General features: G+C 38.8%; 2 pseudogenes; both read right to left on the bottom strand.

The window, feature by feature from the left end:
* Window positions 1–525: 525 nt before the first annotated feature.
* Window positions 526–1,823, bottom strand: LOC115291148 (annotated as a pseudogene).
* A 215-nt stretch (window positions 1,824–2,038) lies between these two features.
* On the bottom strand, window positions 2,039–14,432 carry LOC115291147 (annotated as a pseudogene).
* Window positions 14,433–19,413: the final 4,981 nt, after the last annotated feature.

Here is a 19,413-nt window from a genome sequence, read left to right as displayed (position 1 = left end):
GACTACAGCATGATCCCATAGTTACTCACAGAGAAGACCATAGATCATTAAAAATATTTTATTTTATTTTATTAAAAATTACATTAACTTAGAAGCATTCAGAATGTCAACAAAACAGCTGCAACTTTTTTTCCCTGCAATTACAGAGTGGTATTCAGTTAACAGAACAATAATTATTTCATTTAAGCTGCATCAGAGACAACTAAAGATGAATAAACTACCATCCCCAATTATAACTAATTTGTGCTGTGCACTCACAAGAACCTGCTTTAAATTTCCATGCCAATTGACAACTGCCATACTATACCAGGCAAGGTTAGTGACTATTGACAATACTACCAGGATAGGGCTACTACACATTCGGTAGTATGTTAGCTATACAAAAAGAAAAAAAAAGATACGATACTATTTAAAAACAAATCTTACACAGCCTTGCATTTCAATCTTTTTTATTTAAAAGGAGTGAGTTGTGTACAGGGGGATTAAATGCTTTATACATGAGAAAAAAACTGCACTAGATCCAACTTATTCATCATCATCATCATCTTCTTCATCTTCCTCCTCCTTCTCCTCATCTTCCTGGTCCTCAGTCTTTTCCTTCTTTTTTTTGCTTTTTTTTAGCCTTGACGACTCCCTTTTTATTATTTATTTATTAAAAAAAAATTTTTTTAATGCTTATTTATTTTTGAGAGACAGAGACAGATCATGAACAGGGGAGGGACCGAGAAAGAGAGAGAGAGACACAGAATTTGAAGCAGGCTCCCAGCTGGAGCCCAATGCAGGGCTCAAACCCACAAACCCTGAGATCATGACCTGAGCCAAAGTCGGATGCTCAACCCACTGAGCCACCCAGGTGCCCCGATGAATCCCTTTTCAGCTGCATCAGGCTTTCCTTTAGCTTGGTATGCAGCAATATCCTTTTCATATTTTTTCTTCAGATTAGCCGCTTTCTTTTTATAAGGCTGCTTGTCATCTGCAGCAGTGTTATTCCACATCTCTCCCAGTATCTTTGCAACATCCCCAATGGATAGGCCGGGGTGTTCTCCTTTGATTTTTGGGTCATACTCAGAACAAAACAAGAAAAAGACTGAAAGAGGCCTCTTGTGTGCCTTGGGATCCTTGAACTTCTTTTTGTTTCCCCTTTAGTAAGGGATATAAGTTTTCATTTCTTTTTCATAATGGGCCTTGTCCGCCTTTGCCAGGTCTTCAAACTTTCCTTTCTCTTTAGTGGACCTGGTCTTCCACCCCTCTGAGCAATTCTTAGAAAACTTTGAGAAGCTGAGTGAAGCATCTGGGTGCTGCTTCTTGTGCTCCTCTCAACAATTCCGCACAAAGAATGCATACGATGACATTTTGCCTCTAGGCTTCTTAGGACCTCCTTTGCCCGGGTTTAGTTGTTTTCCTTGGCAAGGCAGTCTCTCAGTGCCAGTCTGGCTGTCACTTGCCCCAGTGCTGTCTCTGTGGAGCTCAATGTATTGCAATGCCTGTGAAAGTGGGAGCCAGATGCAACCTCCAAAAATATTTTAAATTATATATCATATGCTCTATTCAAGAAGGCATGAAAGTACATAATATGGCTTGAAAATGCTATCATAGGGGCATATCATGTCCAAAATGCTTTTTATTTTAACATGATGCATATCCTCAGTAAGGCAGAAAACTTATTAAGTAAAACAAGTGATGAAGATTTGTTATAACTTATTGTTAGCTCTGTATTTTTAATAACAATGAAAGTGGCCATCCCCCCACCCCCCACCCCGCCAAACAGCAGCTTTATTAGTGACCCTGTATTCTGTACATACCGTGCAGTGTGCACACAGCATTCCCTCGGGAGTGACTCCAGCTGGAGGGATGACACTGGAGGGATATAAATAACGCTTTGGTGTGTAGGTTTTCAGAAGAGACAACAGGTTAACACTGCAAGACGAACACTTCACACAACACCAGCGCTCAATGTGGATTGAGTTTTTGGCCAAGGGAGTAAATTCGAAGTGACTAGACACTAGGGCCACAGCAGACCCGGCGTGGGAGGGAGGGCCTAGGGCTGGGGCTCTGCCTGGCCCTGCCGTTTTGCGTTCACCTGCAAGTACCGCCCTCTGCCTTCCTGAAAGCTTTTCTTCCCGTCCTCGATCTCCAGGAGCTGGGGTACCGGCAGCGACTTACCCCCTGGCTCAGGGACACGTAGGTGAAGAAAGCACTGGCATCCTGGTAGTGCTTTTGCAAGTTGACCACCACGGCGACCACAAACACCTCAATTTCCACGGACCGGTTGCTCGTGAAAGTCGTGCGCCCAGAGACAGTAATATCGCACCCTTTTCTGCCTTGTCGTAAAAGTTAATGGCGTCCACAGAAGCAGTGACTATGTTGGTCTTACCGTGACGTGCGGCCACAATCCCGGACACCTGGTTTATGAGCTTCGTGGTGACACCTCCGTGCACAAAGCCGTGCAGGGTGCAGTTGGAAGGCCCTACAGGTGGATCAAGCTGGACTGGCTGTAGCTGGCTGAGTCCGGTTCTGGGTTCAGGCCGAGCTGGATGACGTCTCCGTTCCGTTGCTAGGTCTCCCTGCGCTCCAGCTGCTTCCGGGGCTCCGCTTCCTGCTCCTGACGCCAAAACGTGCTTGGACGCACCTCCAGGACCTTGTCCGCTGACAGGGGAACGTACCACATGGGGGCCTTGTTGGTTGGCTTTTTAGTACCTGTGAGTATGCTTTCAGACATCACGTTAACCCACACTTTCACAGAACGCTTGGAGGTGCAGGTGACCTCGCTGACATGCGCCACCTTGCTGGTGCACATGGGCGACGGAATGTCGGCGCTCTTCACCCGGGCCAGGGCAGCAACGCAGCGCTCCCCAGTCTGGCTGTTACAGCGCAGGTGGCCCCTGCCTTCTCCGCCATCTGCAGGATGGTTCCACCGCGGACACTGCCCGCCATCCTGGTATCATCTGGCCGCGTGATCCGGCAGATCTGGATGGAGGCCTGGCTCCGAATGAATGAGCCTGGGCAGCGCCATGGAGGAGGAGGGCAAAAGCATCCATTTTTAAATATAGAGAATGAAAGAAAACAAAATAACCTAACAGGCACAATGCCATAATACTGTCTAGATTTCTTCTGAAGAAGCCTGTCAAAATTTCTCTTCAGCTAAATGCATCTACTTCAAGACAGGCAGGTTCCCGACTTTTTGACCAGGGACTAGCCAGTCCTGACCCACTGCTACTTCTATTGTATAAGTTAGTAATAGTCTCCATTTGTTATTTGCGATGATCTGTGCCTTTACTTCTATCAATGAATGAAGAAGTGAAAGAATTTGCCTCAGGCAGAATGGCTTAGAGGTAGTAGACCAGTATTTAACCTCAGGCTCCTGTGACTAAAGCCTGGAAGTCAACATCCTGTACACCAGAACTCTTCCTGTTTTCATGCTATAGACTGTGGTTAACCTCCACCCTAGCCTGCTTTTGGCGATAACCATGGATCATAAACACAGAACTTAATGTAAGTATTGTCGCTAGCTGTTTTACAACAAAGCCTTCCTACTGGCCAATAAAATCCCCATACATATTTCAGTTTTCTAATTTGTAACATTTTATTGATAACCATTCCTTACGGGAAGAGTAAAAATTCTCTATAATAAAAGGAATGTCTGGCATTTGTAAGATATTATAAGACATTTATAATAAAAACAAATGTCTTATAAAGTCCTTTGAACTGCTTGAAGAAATGCATAATATTAAGGCAAATTATTAGTGGTTGAAACGTATTTTTCACAAATCTCACAGTTGTTTTAAGCACAATCTCATGGTAACAGTTTGTTCAGCCAAGAGTAACATAAGCCAATATACACATTTGTAGAAAAATTCAACCCAATTACTTTGAGGAACACTGACATATTTTAGATTAAAATGCCAAAAACTTGAAATTTCTTAATAATTAGTTTCCAAAATGACTTTTTTTTTTTTTTTGGGAGAAAAACTGCCCTTAAAAACACCTCCATGCACGTATGTTACATCTATTATACCAGATATGGAGTTACATAAGTGGGCAAAATAAGAAAAGCAACTAATCTCAATAGTTAAAGCTCGTGTTTTTTTTCTATTTGACATATGAGATGAGTTGTCTTAAAGGTCACTAGTCACGTGCTCTGCAGATAAGTCTCACAACTGTTGCTGTTTAACTTGGCAGGACTATAAAATATTAGAAAGCTGTGACTGAAATTCTGGAAGTTTTTGTCAAGTCCTAAAACTTAAAAATCGAAACTATGACAAAGATTGTTCATGCTCTTATTTTGCAAAGTCAAACTATAGCAACTCCTGGCTTTTTTTTTTTTTTTTACCTCCTCAAATATAGCTACAAGCATCCCTTTCCTGGTTTAGGGAAGCATAGGTATCCCTATGTACCAATTCAGTGGGTTTATGTGATTTTTATTGGGACTTTGGGAGAATGGGGAGAAAGCCATCGAAAGTACACCTATTACATTATTTTGTATTCAGAAGATTAAAGAAAAAGTACGACACAATAGGGCTGGATGAACAAGTGTTAACAGAGCATTTCAGATGTGAATATGAGGCGGGGACTAGCTAAAATTATTGTAATTTCAGATGCTGTCTGCATGAAAAATGCAAAGCAGAATATTGCAGCAAACCCATTACCGCATTTCAGGAGTTATGTATGCCGATGAGTAGGAGAAGGAACTTTAGAAATAGATCAATAGAGCAAATAGACTTTAACCACCAGTGTAAAACATGTACTAGAATTTGGAGTTCTGACTCCATCACAGCTTGGTACAGTCTTTAAGACATGTGGTTCTTAAGTTCCCTTGGCCTAGGACACAATCCCCGTTTTTCTTAAGTACCCAGGAGAAGGGTATTCTGTTGATCAAGATCAAGGTCACATATTACTGAATCCTTCATCTAAATGACCATATTACTTCTTGTCTATACCATTACTTTTTACTGCCTTGTGGCTATTGCTGAACTATTACCTCAAACTGCAATTGAATTCTTGCAATTTTTAGGACAGAAACCAAATCCTTTACTGCTTGATATACTCCCCTATGACTAGCATTGTATATATGCACTTTAAAATTCACTGAAACCTGTCAGGTAAACATGGCTGATTGAACAAATGTGTTCATCTTTCTGCTTTCTCCCAAATTTCCAGCAAAATTACAAGAAGGAATAAAAAAGGTACTGATTTATACAATACAAGATAATGAGAATGGGAGAGAAGACAGCAGTGGACTAGAAAGACAAAAATTGGGGAAGTATAGCAAGTGCATGGAAGAAACACTTAATAGTGTAGAGAAGGATGAATCTTAAAAGCTAGTAAAGGAAGGTAATAAAGTGCAAACTTATTCTCTTGCCAAACTGTGGAAAGGCTCAGGCATTAGAGGTAACAGTTAATTAGAAGGCAGGGTATTATGGTCTGAATGTCCGTGTCCCCACTCCCCAAATTCAACTGTTGAAATACTCACCTTCACGGTCATGGTTTTAGGAGTCAGGCCCTTTGGGAGGTGATCAGACCATGAGGGTGAAACAATAATGGGATTAGTGCCCTTATGAAAAAGACCCTGGACAGCTCCTTTGTCTCTTCCACCACGTGAGGACACAATGAGAGGTCTGCAACCATGCTGGTACCCAGCCTCCAGAACTGTGAGCAATGGTATTTTGTTATACAGCCTGAGTGATGAGGAGTGAGATGGAGACTAAAAATGAATGGATTGGGCTAAAATATGAATTAGGATTAGACAGTCATCTAGGTACTCACCCCTACCCCATGCAGCATATGCTCACCCTGCACCTTGGTTTCAGAAGAAATCTAATCATAAGGGCTCTACACTTGCAGTGGTCAGGCACAAAGGTGGATGTGGGGAAAGTGGCTAACTCAAGGCTGAATTAATTAAGTGAAAGTGTGTACCATGAATGATGAGAACACATCCCTTCCCACTTTCCCTTGCTCAAATCTCAGAAAGTCAGCAGTCATCTCCTCCCTTCCCTTCCCTTCCCTTTTCTTTCTTTTCTCCCTCCCTCCCTTCCTTCCTTCCTTCCTTCCTTCCTTCCTTCCTTCCTTCCTTCCTTCCTTCCTTCCTTTCTTTTTTTCTTTCTTTCTTCTTTTTTTCTCTGCTTTATTGAGATATAATTGCCAAATGAAATTACTTTCTCCTGGGCAAGATAGATAATGAACCATAAATAGGTCAAATATATAGTATGTTAGAAGGTAATAAGTGTTATGGAGAAAAAATAAGTAGGAAGTTTGAATATGGAGTGTTGAGGCTGCAGATTAGAATTGCAGTTTTAAAGTGCATCATTTAGTAAGGACCTGAAGGCAGTTGAGGTAACAAATTATATTACCATCATCTTCCAACATGCTATTTATATTACTAAGGGAGAAGAGGTCAAAGATCTGAGCCTCTAGATACTCCAACAATAAGTGTTGGAGGTAAAGTGAAGAAAGGTGAAGCAGAAACAGCAAAAGAATTTGTAGGAAGTGATTTGAAAGGCCTATTACTATCTGAGCATGAGCAAATAGAGGGAGGCTCAGGGAGACTTAAGGTGTTAATTGAACTTGGTATTAGAAAATAAGCTGCACATCGATGGGCAGAGTATTTTAGATGGGTAAAAATGAATAAAAACGCAGTGACAGCCAGATGAAAAAGATCATATTTGGAGATGGATGAGTATTTATTTGAATGTTCCTGGAAAGAGGGTTGGCTGGGGTATGGGAGCAAGGTTTGTTGGGGAGAGTTTAAAGATGAAAATTGGATGTTGAAAAGATGGCTGTCTTTAAAGAGCTGCTTATGATTCCTAATCAGGTAAGTGAACATTATAATGGAGACAACAAATAACGAATACCAAAGTCAAGGTAATGGTGTTTTAGTAATATTACTCTGGTGACCTTCTCATTTTCATTGGGGTAAGGGTGGAGGTAAGAAACTGACTTTGTGCATGACTATATCCAAATCTGTTATGGTTTGAGATAGGCACTTGACCTCCTATTTCCTTGATCTCTGCTAATTCCTCTCCTCAGTTTATCTAAATTCCATTCACTTTTTAAAGCCTACTTTGAATTCCATGTGTTCTGTGTGGTTTTTAAAATTTTGTTCATTCCAATTCCTACTGATCTCTCCTCTCTATGATTTATATTATTGAAAAGAGAACTTTTTCTTGTTTTTAAATTTCACTATGGTTGCATTTTTTCCCATTGCTGTTATTGGAGAATTTTAAAGCCAGGGACATGTATTTTCATTCCTTTATATTTCTTTCCAGCATGTTGTAGTATGCCTGACAGTCTGTTTTATTAATGATTTATCTTCATGATGTTTAGGAAGTCAGGCCACCTGCTCCCTAGAACTTTTCCATGGGCTCTATACCACATAGGTAATAATGTTCAAGTCTGTTAAATGCTTTCAGGTTACATTTATAGTTTTCTCTCTTATTATTGTGTACCATTTCCATGGTTTAAATAGTTAGGCTTTGGAAAGATAGACAGACATTCAACCAGGTATGTCATGCCCTCATCACCCAAGCTGCAAGCCTCTTCCTTTGACTCTTTTATCATTTTGGTTCTGATAGCTGAGATACTCAGACGTTCTTTTTCTTTATTTTAACAATTTAATTGATATATAATTTCCATATCATAAAATTCATCCTTTTAAAGTATGCAGTTCAGGGATGCCTAGGCAGCTCAGTCAGTCGATTAAGCATCTGCCTTTGGCTCAGATCATGATCTCATGGTTTGTGGGTTCACGCCCTGCATCTGGCTCTGTGCTGACAGCTCAGAGCCTGGAGCCTGCTTCGGATTCTGTGTGTCCCTCTCTCTCTGCCCCTCCACTGCTCATGATCTATCTCTCTCTGTCTCGCAAAAAAAAAAAGTTAAAAAAATAAAGTATGCTATTCAGTGAGTTTTAGTATATTCACAGAGTTGTGTAACCATACAATATTTGCTTGCAGAATACTTGTATTGCACTAAAAGAAACCCTTTGTCTTTAGTCACTGCTCACTGCTTCCCCCTCTAATTCCTGGCAGTTACTAATCTACTTTTTATCTCTATGGATTGGCTATTCTGGACACTTCATATAAATTGAATAATACAATATGTGGTCTTTTCTGTGTGGCTTGCTTCGTGTGGCATAATCTTTTTAAGGTTTTTTCCTGTTGCAGTACTTACCAGTCACTTTAATGGCTGAATATTATTCCAATATATGGATATACCCCATTTTGTTTGTCCATTTGTTAACTGATAAACATTTAGATTCTTTCAACTTTTTGATGATTATTTGAATAATGTTGTTCGTGAACATTTGTGTATAAGTTATTTCATGGACATATTTTATTATTTTTCTTTGATACATACCTTGGCGTAGAATTGCCAGGTTCTAGGGCAGTCATATCCTTAATCTTTTGAGGAACAGTCGCCAAAGTGGCTGTACCACTTTGTAATTCTACCAGCAATGTATGAGGGTTCCAATTTCTCCACATTCTCAATACACTTGTTATTATCTGTTTTTTAATTTTTTTAATTTTAGGTATCTTAGTGGATATGAAATGGTATTGTTGCAGTTTTGATTTGCCTTTGTCTAATAGCTAATGGTATTGGGTATTTTCTTATGTATTTATTGGTTATTTACATGTATATATACATATAATTTTTATTTAATATTTAATATAATACTTAGTTGTTTGTTTAATATAATATATAAATATAAAATATTTATTTAATATTTAATATAATAGTTGAGTTGTTTGTATTTTCATTACTGAGTTGTAAGATTTCTCTTTGCAAATCCCTTATTAGATATATGATTTACAAATATTTTCTCTAATTCTTTGAGCTGTGTTATTACCTTTTTGATGCTGTCATTTGAAACATAAGAGTTTTTAATTTTGATGATCTCCAATGTATTTATTTTTTTTGTTGTTCGTGTTTTTGTTGTCAGTATTTAAGAAATGCTTCCTTTCCCAAGATCACAAAGTTTTATTCCCATTTTCTTTTAAGAGTCTTACAGTTTTAGCTCATATATTTTGGTCTATGCTCAATTTTGAGTTAATTTTTGTATATGGTGTGAGGTAGAGATCCAAAATAATTTCCTTTATGTGGATATGCAGCTGTCCTAGCACGGTTTCTTGAAAAGACTGTTCTTATCCCCTCACATTGTCTTTTCTTGTCTTTTTCCAAAATCAATTGATCACATAAATATATGGTATCGTTTTATGTATACATCTGTCTTGAAGCTAGTATGACAGTCTTGATCACTAAACTTGGTAGTAAGTTCTGAAATCTTGGGCCTTCAACTTTGTTTTTCTCCAAGATAGTTTTGGCTATTCCAGGTCCCTTGACTTTCTATATAAAATTTAAGATCAACTCATAAGTTTTTACCAAAAAAAGCCAGTTGTGGGGCACCTGGGTGGCTCATGTGGTTAAACATCAACTTTGGCTGTGGGTTCAAGCTGCATCAGGCTCAGAGCCTGGAGCCTGCTTTGGATTCTGTGTCTCCCTCTCTCTCTGCCCTTCCTCTACTCAAGCTCTGTCTCTCTTTCTCTCTCTCTCAAAAATAAATGAACTTAAAACACATTTTTTTTTAAACAAAAAAGCCAGCTGGGGTTTGACTAAAGGTTATACTGAATCTGTAGATCGATTCGGGAAGTATTGCTATCTTACTAATAATTGTCTTCTAATCCACGAAAATGAGATGTTTTCCAATTATGTAGATTGTCCTTAATTTCTTTCAATAATGTGGTATAGTTCAGAGAATATGTATTTAATTTCTTTTGTTAGATGTATTCTTATTTTGTGTGTGTGATGCTATTGTCAATGGAATTGTTTACTCATTTTTTTGAATTATTAGTGTATAGAATTCCAAATTATTTAAAAGAAAATTTAAATGTTTGTTTTTGTTTTATTTATTTTTGAGACAGAGAGAGACAGAGCACGAGTAGGGGAGGGGCAGAGAGAGACACACACACACAGAATCTGAAACAGGCTCCAGGTTCTGAGCTGTCAGCACAGAACCCAATGCGGGGCTCAAACCCATAAGCCATCAGATCATGACCTGAGTGAAAGTCGGACACTTAACCAACTGAACCACCCAGGCACCCCTTATTTGTGTGTGTGTGTGTGTGTGTGTGTGTGAGACAGAGACAGAGAGAGAGAGAGAGAGAGACAGAGAGAGAGAGAGAGAGAGAGAGAGAGAGAGACAGAGAGAGAGAGAGAGGGAGGGAGGGAGGGAGAGAGAGAGAGAGAGAAAGATAGAGAGCGAGACACAGAATCCAAAGCAGGCTCCAGGCTTGGAGCTGTCAGCACAGAGCCCAATGTGGGGCTCAAACTAATGAACCATGAGATCATGACCTGAGCTGAAGTGAGACGCTTAACTGACTCTGCCACCTAGGCTCCCCCACCAACTGATTTTTTTAAAATATTGATCTTTGTATTCTCCAATTTTGCTTGACTTGTGTATTAGTCCTAATTTGTGTGTGTGTGTGTATTCTTCATGATTATCTATAATACGAAGGTCATATGATTTTTAAAACAGAGATGGCTTTACTGTTCTGTTTGAGTCTAAGAGTTTTTATTTGTTTTACTTGTCTTTTCATCTTGGATTAAACTTCCGATGTTGAAAAGAAGTTGTGAGAGCAGATATTCTTGTATTGTTTCTTATTTTAGGGGGAAAGCATTCAGCTTTTCACTATTAAGTATGATGTTAGCTATAGGTTATCTGTACATGTACTTCAAAAGGTTCATGAAATTTCATGTATTCCTAGTTTGTTATGTTTTGTTTTTCAGGAAAGTAGTTGGGTTTTATCAATTGTTTTTCCTTTCTCTATTGAGGTGATCATGTGGTTTTGTTCTTCCTTTTATTAATTAATCTCATGTATTACACTGATTTTTGGATGTCAAACCAAATTTACATTCCTGGAATAAATCTTACTCGGCCATATTGTATAATTTTTGAAAAAGATATTGCTAGTTTTTACATTTGCTAGTATTTTGTTGAAGATTTTTGCATCTGTATTCATCAACACTATTGGTCTGTAATTTTCTTTTATTGTGACATCTTAATCTAGTTTTGACATTATAAGGCAAGTTCTCTTGTTGGAAAATGCTGCTCGAGTTTTCCTTAAGGATTTTGATGTTTTTTGTGTGTCACATTTAAGTCTTTCATTCATTTTGAACTTATTTTTGTGTATGGTGTAAGAAAGTAGTCCAGTTTCATTCTGCAGGTCACTGTCTAGTTTTCCCAATACCATTAGCTGAAGAGACTGTCTTTTTTCCATTGGATATTCTTTCTCACTTAGTTGAAGATTAGTTAGTTGGACATATAGTTGTGGGTCCATTTCTGAATTCTCTATTCTGTTCCATTGATATATGTGTCTGTTTTTGTGCCAGTAGTATACTGTCTTGATTATAACTTTGTGATATAGCTTACAGGCTCGAATTATTATGCCTCCCACTTTGCTTTTCTTTTTCAACATTACTTTGGCTATTCAAGATTTTTTTCTGGTTCCATTCAAATTTTAGAATTATTTGTTCTAGCTCTGTGAAAAGTGCTCGTGCTATTTTGATAGAGATTGCACTGAATGTGTAGATTGCCTTGAGCAGTATCAACATTTTAACAATATTTGTTCTTCCAATCCATGAGGAGGGAACATTTTTCCATTTCTTTGTGTCCTCTTCAATTTCTTTCATAAGCTTTTTGTAATTTTCAGCATACAGATATTTTCCATCTTTGGTTGGTTTATTAGCAGCTATCTAATGGGTTTTGGTGCAGTTATAAATAGGATCAATTCCTTGCTTTCTCTTTCTGCTGCTTCATTACTGGTGTGTAGAAATGCAACCAATTTCTGTATGTTGGTTTTATATTCTGTGAGTTTGCTCAATTCATGTATTGGTTCTAGTAATGCTTTGGTGGGGCCCTCTGGGTTTTCTACATAAAGTGTCCTGTCATCTACAATGAGTGAGAGAACTTCTTCCTTGCCAATTTGTATGTCTTTTATTTCTTTTCATTGCCTGATTGCTAAGGCTAAGGTTTCTAGCACTATGTTGAACAACAGTGTTTAAGTGTGGGCATCCCTGTTGTGTTCCTGACCTTAGGGGAAAAGCTCTGTTTTTCCCCACTGAGGATGATATTAGTTGTGGGTCTTTTATGTATGGCCTTTATGATGTTGAGTATGTTCCTTCTATCCCTACTTTCTTGAGGGTTTTTATTAAGAAAGGATGCTGTAGTTTGTCAAATGCTTTTTCTGCCTCTATTGAGAGGACCATATGATTCTTATCCTTTCTTTTGTTAATGTGGTGTATATCGTTGATTGATTTGTGAATATCGAACCAACTCTACAGCTGAGGAATAAATCCCACTTGACTGTGGTGAATAATTCTTTTAATGTACTGTTGGATTTGATTTGCTAGTATCTTGTTGAGAATTTTTGCACCCATTTTTTGTCAGAGATATTGGTCTGTAATTCTCGATTTTAGTGGAATCTTTGGTTTTGGAATCAAAGTAATGCTGGCCTTGTAGAATGAGTTTGGAACTTTTCCTACATTTTTATTTTTAGAATAGTTTCAGAAGAACAGGGATTAATTTTCTTTAATGTCTGGTAGAATTCCCCTGGGAAGTCATCCAGCCCTGGACTCTTATTGGGAGATTTTTGATTACTGATTCAATTTCTTTGCTGGTTATGGGTCTGTTCAAATTTTCTGTTTTTTCCTATTTCACATTTGGTAATTTATAGGTTTCTAGGAATTTGTCCATTTCTTTCAGATTGCCCAATTTGTTGGCATATAATGCTCATAATCTCATAATTATTTGTATTTCTGCAGTGTTGGTTGTTATCTCTCCTCTTTGATTCATGATTTTATTTATTTGGGTCCTTTCTTTTTTCTTTTTAATCAATTTGGCTAGGGGTTTATCAATTTTGTTAATTCTTTCGAAAAACCAGCTCCTTGTTTCATTGATCTATTCTGTTTTTTTAAATTTCTATATCATTTATTTCTGCTGTAATCATTATTATTTTCTTTCTTTTCCTGGTTTCAGGCTTTGTTTGCTGTTCTTTGTCCAGCTCTTTTAGGTGTAAGGTTAGATTGTGTATTTGAGATTTTTCTTACCTCTTGAAGAAGTTCTGTGTTGCAATATATATCCTTCTTATGACTGCCTTTGCTACATCCCAAAGGTTTTGGACTATAGGGTTTTCATTTTCAGTTGCTTCCATGTATTTTTTTATTTCTTCTTTATTTCCTGGTCAACTCATTCCTTCTTTAGTAGGATGTTCTTTAACCTCCGTGTATTAATGGTCTTTCCAAAATTTTTCTTGTGGTTGACTTCAGGTTTCATAGTGTTGTGGTCTGAAAATATGCATAGTATGATCTCAGTCACTTTTTACTAGTTGGGCCCTGACTTGTGACACAGTACTAAGCTTATGTGTCTACCCTTGTAGGTTAATGACCTTTTGTTCCTAGCTGCTTTTTCAGAATTCTCTCTTTGCCTTTATATTTTACAAATTTCACTCTGATATGTCTTGGTGTTGGCCTGTTGTTTGTTTGTTTGTTTTTGTTTTTGTTTCTGTTTTTAGGGGAGTTTTCTGTGCCTCTTGGACTTGAATGCCCATTTACTTCCCCAGATTACAGAAGTTCTCAGCTATAATTTGTTCAAATAAACTTTCTGCCCTCTTTTCCCACTCTTCTTGGACTCCAGCTAGTATTCTTATGACTATTCTTCTAAATTCTTGTTCAGTTATATTGTTGGTATTCTTTGAACAAATCACTGGCTGTGATTTGTTCTTGATCTTTCTTTTGGGGAGACTTCTTCTGTCTTGTCATTTTGTCTAGGTTTCTGTCTTTTGCATGTTATGAAAGCTTGTTATGTGTCCTACTCCTGAGAGTAATGTTATGTGAAGAAGGGTCATACACTGCCCAGGGCCTGGTGCTTTAGGAAGTGTTTCTGGTGTATGGTGTCTGCACTCTGCTGTTGTATTTTGGCTTCTCTTTCCTACAAGGAAGTCTTCTGCAGAGTTCCTCCTTGCTTACAGTAGGTGGTGTTTGGACCTTTAATTAGCTTTGATTTGTTTGTTAAAAATAAGCCTGATTTAAAAAAGTCCGGATCAAAAAAATGAGAAAATGAAAAGGAACCAACCAAACAAAAAAAACCTATAAACCTGATTCCAAAGAAAAAGAAAGAAAGAGAGAAAGAAAGGGAAACCTGGCCTATTTCCACCAGAACTGAAGCTGATGTTTTGGAGCACTCTGTGATCAATAGATTTGGTGTATGTAGAGGGCCTATGGTTGTCCTCTGGGGAAGAGACCTGCCGTGCTGGTTCACCTTCAGACTTGCCCTAGTAAAGAGGTCTGCAGGTTGTGGGGGTCGGGGGGCACTTTGGTGTGAGCAGTCCCACCTCCCCTGGGGCCACTGTGTTGCTCACTGAAGTCTGACCACGCTGGTGGGCCATGGGGAACGTGGCGTAACCCCACTCTCTTGTCCTGGGAGAGAGGAACTCTCCACTGCCACTGACCAGGAAACTCTCACGGAAAAACAAACTATCTCCCCTCCTGTGTCCCAGGCTTCCATCAGATCCCCACCGTCAACCTGCTCTGGCAGGTGGCTGGGATTCAAAACTCCAAATCTAAAGGACTGGGCAAGGTGCAGACCCATTCCCCTCCTGTGGAGGGGTGCCTCCAAGTGCTGTGCCAGGCTCCGTTCTAGCCCAGGAAAGCAGATGCAAGGCCGCGCGGGTGCCTGGAGTATATGGTGAAGCACAGCTAAAAACTGCAACCAGCTTTTCTGTCTTCTGCACGCACTTCTGTCCCCTGCTGTCAAATGGCTGCTCAATGGCTCCGAATGCGTTTTTTTGTCCTTGGACAGGCAATATACCCTCTTCCAAATGTACTCCAGGAAGAGGATTGTTCTCTCCCAGCTCCTCCCAGGGGATCTCCACACTGCTGTCTGCAGTCCATTCTTGGGCCTCCGCCCTCCTTCTCCCAGGTAGCACCACTGCTCCCTGGGCTGGACTCCAGCGGATGATGCAAACTTCTGAAATCTCAGAATTTGAGCTCCACTGTCTGCACAAACTTGTGATAGTCAGTTCCTCTCAATTCCTCAGTCTCTAGTTTTGAGGGAGTGTTTTTCTTGTGCAAACTCAACGCACTGCCCTCTCCCTGTCTTCTCTCCAGGAAAAGGGCTTCCTCCCCTCTGTGGCACACAGTTTTTCTCTCCCACAGTTCCTGTCTCTTCACCTTGTACCTGTCATGTTCTCTCCCTCTATTGTGCAGAATGTTCTCTTATTCCTCAGATCAATTTCCTAGTGGTTGAAAATATGATGTTGATCTAGCTGTGTTCGGGGGACGAGGCAAGCCCAGGGTCCCCTTACTACCCCACCATCTTAACTCCTTACATAAAAGTTTTAAACCATTGTGTCCTCTTGTAAAATTAATCCCTTTATTATTATTTAATGTTTCTCTTCATCTCTGACAATATTCTTTCTCTTCATGTCTGTTTTATCTGATATTAATATAGGTACTCTGACTTTCTTTAATGTTTGCATGATATATCTTTTTGTCTCCTTTTACCTTTTAAGTTAAAAATGTTTATTTATTTTATTGAAAGAGAGCGAGAGAAGGAGAGACAGCGAGTGAGTAGGGGAGGGATAGAGAGAGAGGGAGACACAGAATCTGAAGTAGCCTGAGCTTTCAGCACAGATCCTGACACAGGACTCAAACCCATGAACCATGAATCATGTCCTGAGCCAAAGTTTGATGCTTAACTGACTGAGCCACACAGGCACCCCTCTCTAATTTTACTTTTAATTCATCTATGGCTTTATATTTAAAGTGTTTATCTTGTAGATAGCACATAGTTGTGTGCTATATCCAATATAACAGTTTATTTTTTTACATTGATGTGCTTGTACTTTTTACATTTAATGAAATTATTTAGATGGTTGGGCTAAAATCTGTCATCTTGCCAGTTTTCTATTTATTATTTTATGTTTATTTAATTTTTCTCTTTTTCTGCCTTAATTTGGACTATTTTTTATGATTCCACTTTTAAACACTATTGACTTATTATTTTTTCTTTTTCTGTTTTTAATGTTTTTATTTATTTTTGAGAGAAAGAGAGAGAGAGAGCAGGGGAGGGTCAGAGAGAGAGGGAGACACAGAATCAGAAGACAGGCTCCAGGCTCTGAGCTGTCAGCACAGAGCCTGACACGGGGCTTGAACCCACGAATGTGAGATCATGACCTAAGCCAAAGCTGGACACCTAACCAACTGAGCCACCGAGGTGCCCCTAATTTTTCTTATTTTTAAAAATTTTTAATGGGTGCCCCAGAATTTATAATATTCATCTTTAATCTGAATTAAAATTTTTGTAAAATGTTTTATTTAATTTTTGAGAGAGATATATATAGAGAGAGACAGCATGAGCACAGGAGGGTCAGAGAGAGAGGAAGACACAGAATCCAAAGACAGGCTCTGAGCTAGCTGTCAGCACAGAGCCTGACACGGGGCTCGAACCCACGAACCGTGAGATCATGACCAGAGCTGAAGCCGGATGCTCAACCGACTGAGCCACCCAGGTGCCCCTAAATAATCTGAATTTAAATTATAGCACTTTACATAGTGTAAGGGATTTACTGCAGTTTACTTACAAGGGCCTTATAACAGTTTACTTATAATCTCTCCCTCTCATTGTGTTATTGTTGTCATCCATTTTACTTTTACATATGCTATAAGCACACAATAAGCACACAAATATAATTGTGTGCTTTAGGAAGTCAGTTATGATTTAGAACAGTTTAAAAATGAAAAAATGAATTTTGTATTTTCATTAATTATTCAATTTCTAGTGCTCTTCATTTGTTTCTGTAGATCCAAGCCTTTTGCCTGGAGAACTTTCTTAACATTTGGTATGTTCAGGTCTGCTTGCCATTAATTTTCTCTGAGTTTGTTCATCTGAGGAAAGTTTTAACTCGTCTTTACTTGACAGAAATTTCACTGGGTGTAAGATTGTGGCTTATTAATTTTTCTTTCAATGTCTTTAAGATGCTACTCAAGTTTTTTCTTCTTTGTATTGTTTCTGATGAGAAGTTTGCTGTAATTCTTATCTTTGTTCTTCTGTATGTATCTTTTGTTACCACCTCTGGCTGTGTTTAACATACTCTGTTTTTGGTTTTCAGGAGTTTTAATGTATGTGTAGTTATTTTCTTTTGTGTTTTTGTATTTATCCTCCTTGATGACCTCTGAACTTCTTGTATCTGTAGTTTGATATCTGTTATTCATTTGGGAATATTCTCAACCATTCTTTTTTTACATTTTTTTTCCTGCCCTGTTCTCTCTCTTTTCTTCTGGAATTTTAACTATATGTTGGATTATTTTATTGTTCCATGGTTCTTGGATGCACTGTTCATTTTCTTTAACTCATTTCTCTTTTTGTATTTTATTTTGCTAATTTCCTTGACATCTTAAATTTCACGTATTTTGTTTTCTGCTATGTCATATCTCGTGTTGAGCCCACTGCAACCATTCTTCATCTGTCTTATTTTAACTTCTAACATTTCCATTTGATTTTTTTGTTATGGGTTCAGTTTCTCCACTGAAACAACTATCTGAATTTGCATGTTGTTTACCTTTTCCACTAAAGCTTTTTGTATCTTAGTCATAGTTATTTTAAATTCCTAGTGTGTTATTTCCAACATCTATATCATATCTGAGATTGAGTTATATTTATTGCTTTGTTTTTGACAATGCATTGTTTCTTATTTACTTTTTATGGATGCCTTTTAACTTTTTCTTGGTAAATGGGCATCTTGTGTAGGATATCAAAGACAGGGATAAATAATATTTGTGCTTAAAGATGATGCAACAGCTTTTTTTTATTCTGATACGACTTTAGTATAGAGGGAGGTTGGGACAATTAAAGTCAGGAGTTGACATCTGCATTTTGTTTTGCTATGGCTACCTTGTGATAACACCAACTTAAAATCCTTTAGCATTACTTTATGCTCAGGGTGGAGACTGGTTTGCCAGAAGGTTTTTCTGATGGCTGCACCCCACTTTGTTTTAAATCTTACCTTTGCAAGGGCCTTCCCCCATGATCTTGCTCCTTTCCCCACAAACAGACTGCTATTCATTGTTACTTGTCTTTAGTCGCATCATGGTAGGAGTGTGGTGGTGGTGGTGAGTGTTTCTGATGTTCTGGTTGAGGTTTAGTCTAACAGGCATTGTATCCTGGTCATGGGGGTCTCATGGGTCATCTCGTGATGTCTCTCATCCAGCCAGAGAAGACCTTTATTGGTCTGGGACCAGCAGCACTTATTCCTGCCCCTCCCTTAAGGATAGAGAGTCTTTTCCTATTCCAATCTCTTAGCTAGAATGGGTTTTCAAGGGTGCTCTAAAGGAAGGGAAACAAGGATCCCCATTTTCCCTTCTTCAAAAACTTTAAGCCCTTTGATTCTAGGAGAGAGAGGAGAGAAGGATCCAAGTGGGGTTTTGTGCTTTTCCAGCAGACTGTTCCCTTCCCAGTACTGCATCTCAAGGGAGGCTTTCTTAGTTTAGTACTCTACCCAGTATTTCTGTAAGCATTTGGCAAGGTCTGTAGAGACAAGGCTGGCAAGTGGGTGCAAGTTCCCCTTATGTTCGCAGCCCCCAGGCATTCTGTATTCTCTGGCTAGCCCATACTCAGCCTGTAGCAGTTCTTTAAACATCTTAGCTTAATTCTTATTACATAAGTCCAGCAGCATCTATCTGCCTCAGCTAAGTAAGTTCGTGTTTTCTGTCGGTTCTTCGAGGACAGGTTCTAGGTTAGTTTGTTGCTCTGCAACCTCAATTAATGATAGGTTCAAGTGTTAGAGATTTTCTAGCATTTTATTTTTGTGTACTCAGTGTGACATTAGATGGAGCTTAAATATTGAGCCACCGCACCTTGAGTATAGAATTGAGCGGATATTAAAGTCATAAGGACTCACGCAGGATGGTGAATCTATCCAGTTGTTCTATTCCCAGCACTTGGCTTTTAAGGTGCTTCTGACCAAAAAGACTTGTGCCTTTTCCAGTAGAGGAGACATATCTGTTTAAAGCTTTACATGTAAGAAGTTGGAGGGATGATTCCGGACCTTTTTAGAGAAACAACAATGTAGTAAAACCGTTGGATTTGTAATAATTCTTGTTTTCAAGGGACCTTGATAGATGATTTTAAAAAACGAAGAAGAAAAAATAATAAAAATGATAAAAAGACAGCTGAGCTCAGAATCGTGCTGAGCAGTGCTGGAAAACCTTCTGGGCAGCCTAGCCCCCTCATATCGCAGCTTCCACTGACCTATAATCTTAAGGGATATTTGCTCAATTCAACATTGTTAACATGTAGTAAGACTGCTAACTTTTTGGCACATACCTTTATGCCATCTGGTTACACAAGCATGGAGCCCTGTTGATCAG

Source organism: Suricata suricatta, chromosome 5 (genome assembly GCF_006229205.1).
Source record: "Suricata suricatta isolate VVHF042 chromosome 5, meerkat_22Aug2017_6uvM2_HiC, whole genome shotgun sequence".
Classification (NCBI taxonomy): domain Eukaryota; kingdom Metazoa; phylum Chordata; class Mammalia; order Carnivora; family Herpestidae; genus Suricata; species Suricata suricatta.
The sequence above is the reverse complement of the archived record's forward strand: the minus strand, read 5'-3'. Positions and strand labels throughout refer to the sequence as shown.